We start from the raw sequence: 6,000 nt of genomic DNA, 5'->3' as shown, positions 1-6,000 counted from the left end.
TTTTGCATACAAAAACTACAGCATACCATAAACTTATGGCTGTATAATGTACCGTGATCTGAAGGGACGTTTTAGACAAGCTTAAAATGTCTGTAATATTCTGCATTGAAGAAAAAATATGTTTAATAAATAAATAAATAAATAAATAAATAAATAAATAAAGTTGTTTTGTTATTTTTATTATTATTATTATTATTATTATTATTATTATTATTACAATTGTTTCAGCTTTTTCACTGGAGCTTCAGTGCCGACTTTAAAACAGCTTTAAAACAACCATTATTTCAAATGAAACCAAGTCTGATGTAACCAATTCTGATTAGTCTGTAGAATTCTCAGAAGACTTCCTACATCAGCAGCTATGACCACCTGCAAAGCACAGCTTTATATTAATGCACTGATTTAGATACATAATCATATCTGGAATCACAGAGAACATCTGATGCACCACAGAAACACATCAAAATAAAATGTGTATTCGCTGATATGAAGTTTTCTGGGATGTTTAACATTTATGGAAGGAGTCTCCAGCGTTAGAGCTTTGTAAAAATTAAAAAAAATCATAGGTTTGGGGAGTAATTTGTCAAACAGTGGCGTTTACACCTTGTGGTTTCTCTTTGTGTTTTGCCTTAAGTGAGAAAAGGATGATAGACTGGTGAGGAAACGGTTTGTAACGGCTGTAACTTAAGTGATAACAGGAACAAGTTTGGTCACAGATGCTCCAAAACATTCAACGTAAAAGAAAATTGATAAAATGTGTTTAATATCTAAAACCTGGGAAATCGCTGTGGTGTAAGAGGTCTAAAACATTCGGGGACATGCTGTTAGAGGAAAATAATCAGCTTCATGGTGGTAATTGTAGTTGCTTCACTTTATCACAACTGCTGTTGGTTGGTTTCCTAGAACAGCACGCCCCCAAGTGTTTTATTCCTTACATACTTCAAGAAAACATGTAATCACATGATAATTGCTTGAGGAATAAGTGTGTGTGTGTGTGTGTATGTGTGTGTGTGTGTGTGTGTGTGTGTGTGTGTGTGTGATTTAGTGCTTAAGGCATCTATGTTCACTTCACGTTTGTCGCTAAATGTGAGCATAAAAATAATTTTAAAAACTACCGCAGACACCACTCCATCTTTCTGTCTGTTGATTTTCATCCTCTCTTCTACACTCAACTGAAACCGAGATGAGAGGAACAAAAAAGCCCGGTGTGGCGATCGGTGAGTGTGTAGAGCTTCGAAATAAAACTCTGTCAGAGTTCAATCAATGTGAAATGATGAGCTGCGGGAGGGGAGGAGCAGCTGAAACAGAGGGAGGGAAGAAGGGAAGAAGGGAGGAGGAGGAGGAGAAGTGAAGGCATTAGGACCTGCTGGCTCATTCTGTGCAAGTTCAGAGAGGAGAAATGTACGAGTGCAACTTTCGCAGCCATCAGTTTTCCTAAAGAGACAGAGAATCGAGCCTGGATAATCAGATTATTGATTATAGAATAGGAAAAGAAAGAAAGAAAGAAAGAAAGACAGAAAGAAAGAAAGAAAGAAAGAAAGAAGCACACAACAAAAAAGAGGATTCTGAGTTTGGGATAAAATAAAAAGAATAAATATTTTAAAAAAAAATTAATAATCAAGCTGGACTATTATCAACTTTGGGACTTGTTTTAGTTTTTTAAAAACTTGCAAGAGAGGAAAAAGAGAAGAGATCTGAGAGATCTGAGGTAAGGGACGACGGCTGATCTGTTCCTCGCTGAGGTTCTGTGCGTGTGTGTGTGTGTGTGTGTGTCTGGACAGTGTTTTGGCTGCTTTCTCTACCTGTCCGTGCAAAACGAGACGTCTGTCATTATGTGCATGAAGCAGAAAGACCTGAAATGCAAGAAAGAAAATAATATAATAATATCAGAAGTATATGGCTACAATAGTGTGTGTGTGTGTGTGTGTGTGTCAGGTTGATTGATTTATAATGCAAATGTTGGAGTTTAAAAATGAGATCTAAAGTTCTAGAGTTGTTAAGGAGGCGTGTAAAGCTGTGCTGTTTGTTCATCTAATTGGAATAAAATTCCACAGCTTAAACAAGAATAAACTGCGGTCTGGGACAAATTCCCTCCACTGTTTAAGTACGTGTGTGTGTGTGGGGGGGGGGGGGGGGGGGGTTTGATGGTTTCCAAGGTAAAGTGGGATCTTCTGAAACTTTTTATTTTTTCATGGGAAGAGAGACCCCCTGAAACATCAACCATCAAATCCTCCCTAACCCCCTTCCCCCCTCTCCCACTACCACCCCCCCCCCACACACACACACTTTTTCTGTCTTTCTCTCTTTTTCCTTCTATATGTGCTGATCGTGTTACACAACCAGAGAGGCTCGCTTTCATTGCAGACATGGAACACGTTACACGCTCTTAGCGTTTTGAGCTGGGCGGAGTCGAGGGTTAGCATGTCAGCCGGATGACACCGGACAAGCAGCCGGGGGAAATCAGCACCGGGGGGGGCTTTGGATCATCTACTAACCAAATGTAACCCATCAGCATGAGCTCAGGGTCTCATCAGAGGTGGCTTTGAGACAGGAAACTAATCATTTTGTAGTCATTCATTTAAAGGTTGAATAATAATAATAATAATAATAATAAATATATACTGTATGTACATATTATACATTACACATGTGGCTCAAAATATGTAACAATATGAAGTAAATGATGTGTAAATAAATACAGTTTATTATTATTATTATTATTATTATTATTATTAATAATAATAATAATAATAATAATAATAATAATAATAATGACTGTAACAATATAATGCAAATAATATAATTTGTAATCTGTATAAAAATGGAATAAAGATACAAGAATTGAATGTAAAAATGTAAAAATAACTAAACCAAAGAAAAAGCAGTAAAAGAAATCAGTGAAAAAGTCTTTAATGTCTTTAATGCTTCATGCAAGAATAGTATGTGTATATATATATATATATACATATATATATATATGAATACACACAAAACACCAAAGACTAACATGACAGCAAAAATGATGTGTGTGGGGGGGGGATTATGTGATAAATATTATCAAATTATTTAACAAAAAAAAAGAATAGAAAAGTAAAGGAAAGGAAAAAATGAATAGAAAACCTAAATAAATAATACTTGCTATTAGGAAATTGTGGTAAAAACATAATAATAATAATAATAATAATAATAATAATAATAATAATAATAATAATAATAATAATAATAATAATGTATAGCTGGGATATTTAAGCTCTGAAAATTGATCTCAGTACTTTTTTGTTACATCATTTTCTAAACCAATTTAGACTCCAAGCAATTCTTATGTTTTAAAAGTTGCCAAAATACATGATGGTCAGAAATGTCTGTAATGTCAAAATCTGACTTTAATACTTTCATCTCTCTGAGAAAGTTCCACATTAATGAACTAACACTGTTCTGAAAGCAGCATTGTGTGTAGAGGAACCTTGAGAGAAACCATGTCATAAAAATACTAAAAAATGTTATTAACATTATTAGAAATATAAAGTGTAACTACACAGGTTAGGGATGCTTAAAGCCCACACATCAAAACCCATGAGCTTTATTTCACAAACCCGAAACGAGCCTTTTTTATTACCGAGTCTTCCGCATGAGACCCGAGCAGCCCTGTTAAGCGTGTGAATGTAATACGTTCGCACAAGACACTGATGAACTCCAGCCAACGTCTGTAAAGGATAAAGATATTAATCTTAGATCTCTGTGCAGCAAAAGCTTCACTCGTATTGACTTTTATTACATTTAACTCCCACTTTTCTGCCTGTAAAAAAATGTCAATTTCTTTCTAATCTTCAGATCTCTGCTCATATAATTCCCGACTGTTTGATTTCATTCAGCTAAACTGAATGTTAATATCTGACTTTAATAATGTAGCCCAATGGGGGAGAAAATAATCTCACTGAAGACAGAACTATATCCAGAGCTGCAAACCAAGACCTGCCGTTTTATTCCACATACAATTTGTCAGATGATATTTATGTAGACTTGAGAGCCTGAGAAACTGAGCAGATGTCTTATGGAAGTTAAATGTAATAAATTAGCATCATACAACATGACAGTCGGGTAGAAGTGTCCCTAAACACTGTACATCAGTCTGGATTTCACAGTTAAGTTGCCAGAGAAAGTAAAACACAGGCGAATGTTCTCTTCAGACTTGCTGCTAAGCATACAGTATATCTGTTTATAGGAATGGAATTTTTATTTTAACTTTACAGTTAAACATGATTAGTGTTAGAAAGCAGAATAAACACACTGTGGACACACTGCTGAATTCCTGGTGAAGGATATATTAAGGTTAAGATAAGATCATTTGGTTACTGTATAAATGAGGATTTTTAAGAATATTTAGAATATTTTTATATTATATTTATAATATATTATATTATAATATATTTATACTGTTATATTTATATTTTTTATTTATAGTTATTATAATATAAATATATATATAACATGTGTGCATACATACAATATGTGTCTATATAATACAATGTATGCATACTGGCTAACACAAGTAGTGTTCTTTTTCATAGTATACGATTCTGTATTGAATATTTGAAGAAAACAGAAGAAATCTGCACATTTCTTTGCAAAGCCAAATTTAAGTATTTTGTCTTATAATATATTATCTCAAAAAAAATTTTTTAAATATTAAATATAATTATTCAATTTATTTTTATAACATAAAAAAATTACTTATTTGTTAAGTATGATTTATATATATATATTTTAATTAAAATGCAATGTATTTATGTATTTCTAGAAACAGAGAATATCTAGTACTCCCTATAAAGGAGCTATATAAATGCTCTAAATGCAAATTCACTTTACATCATATTACAGAAACCCAAACAGCTCAAGCAGCTTGTTACACTTGAGTCTGGATTTGATCAGTTAGCTGGAGACCACCAAGATCTGCATTTATTCCATTTTAAAGACAACTTGTCAAATTAAAAAATTTAGTCCTGAGAACCTGAGCAGCCTCTCTTACGTATTTGAAATGTAATAAATAACCATCGAGATGTTCTTTGGAGAGAAAAACCATAGCTGGCTTTGATAGTTTTGTTGCCTGAGAAAATAAAATCCTGCCTCAACTAACAGCCAACATCTGTAACGAATAACGGGGACTCTCAGCAAGCGAGCATGGGGTTTATAGAGGAGGAAAAATCCCATTTTGTTCCAATAAAACCCGACGATGCCATCTATCTCCTCTTCCACGCTATATGCCATCTCCTCAGTACAGATTTTATGGCATACGATGTACCTGTTGGTAGAGTTCATGACACAACTCTCCTTACTGATCTACCATCACAAACAAGGAAAAAGCTCATATCCTTAGTCTGTACCACATTGTGTACATTATCTGTCCAGAATAATGAACAGATTTGGGCTAACCAGCTCCAGTCTTCTATTTATGTTGCCTAGCAACAGTGTTCCCAGAGGTTTAACAACATAAAAATGTTGCGTGTGGATCGGAAACACAGATTCAACAATCCACCATGAACACATTATAATGCGTACTGTGATACATAGCGCACATGATTCTTCTGTCTAATGAGTAAAGAACAATTTCTGATTCAGGATAAGAAACGAGTTGAGTTCATTGTGCAAAGTCATTTTTTATGTATCTTGCGTATACAATTTATGTGCATGAGCAAATATCAGAGTTGTGGGATCTTCTGGATTAAGCCATATTGCCCAAATAAATCCAAACTGTGTAGTGATTATTGTAAAACTATTCCTTAGTCTGCATTTTCTATACCAGATTTGAAAGCAAATGCTTGTGGTGCAGATGCTGCTGATAAACCCTGTCTACTAAAGTCTACTAAAGAAAACACTGGCAACCTCAGAAAGAAAATACATGCAGGGATAATTTGAACACCAGATACAGCAAATCAACTTAACCAGCTGCGTAACTCAACTCTGAATACGTGGAACTTTCCCTGAATAAACATCACTGCGACT

At 34.3% G+C, this 6,000-nt stretch overlaps 1 protein-coding gene across 1 annotated transcript in view; it reads left to right on the top strand.

Moving 5' to 3' along the window:
* Nucleotides 1-1,379: 1,379 nt before the first annotated feature.
* Nucleotides 1,380-6,000, top strand: part of ngfa (nerve growth factor a (beta polypeptide)) — a 43,747-nt gene continuing 39,126 nt past the window's right edge. Inside the window, exon 1 of the mRNA XM_058409865.1 lies at nt 1,380-1,708. The gene's annotated coding sequence lies outside the window, so the exon portion shown is untranslated. The remainder of the gene's footprint in view (nt 1,709-6,000) is intronic.

This window comes from Hemibagrus wyckioides, linkage group LG15 (assembly GCF_019097595.1).
Source record: "Hemibagrus wyckioides isolate EC202008001 linkage group LG15, SWU_Hwy_1.0, whole genome shotgun sequence".
Lineage (NCBI taxonomy): Eukaryota > Metazoa > Chordata > Actinopteri > Siluriformes > Bagridae > Hemibagrus > Hemibagrus wyckioides.
This window is presented reverse-complemented; position numbering and strand designations above follow the sequence as displayed.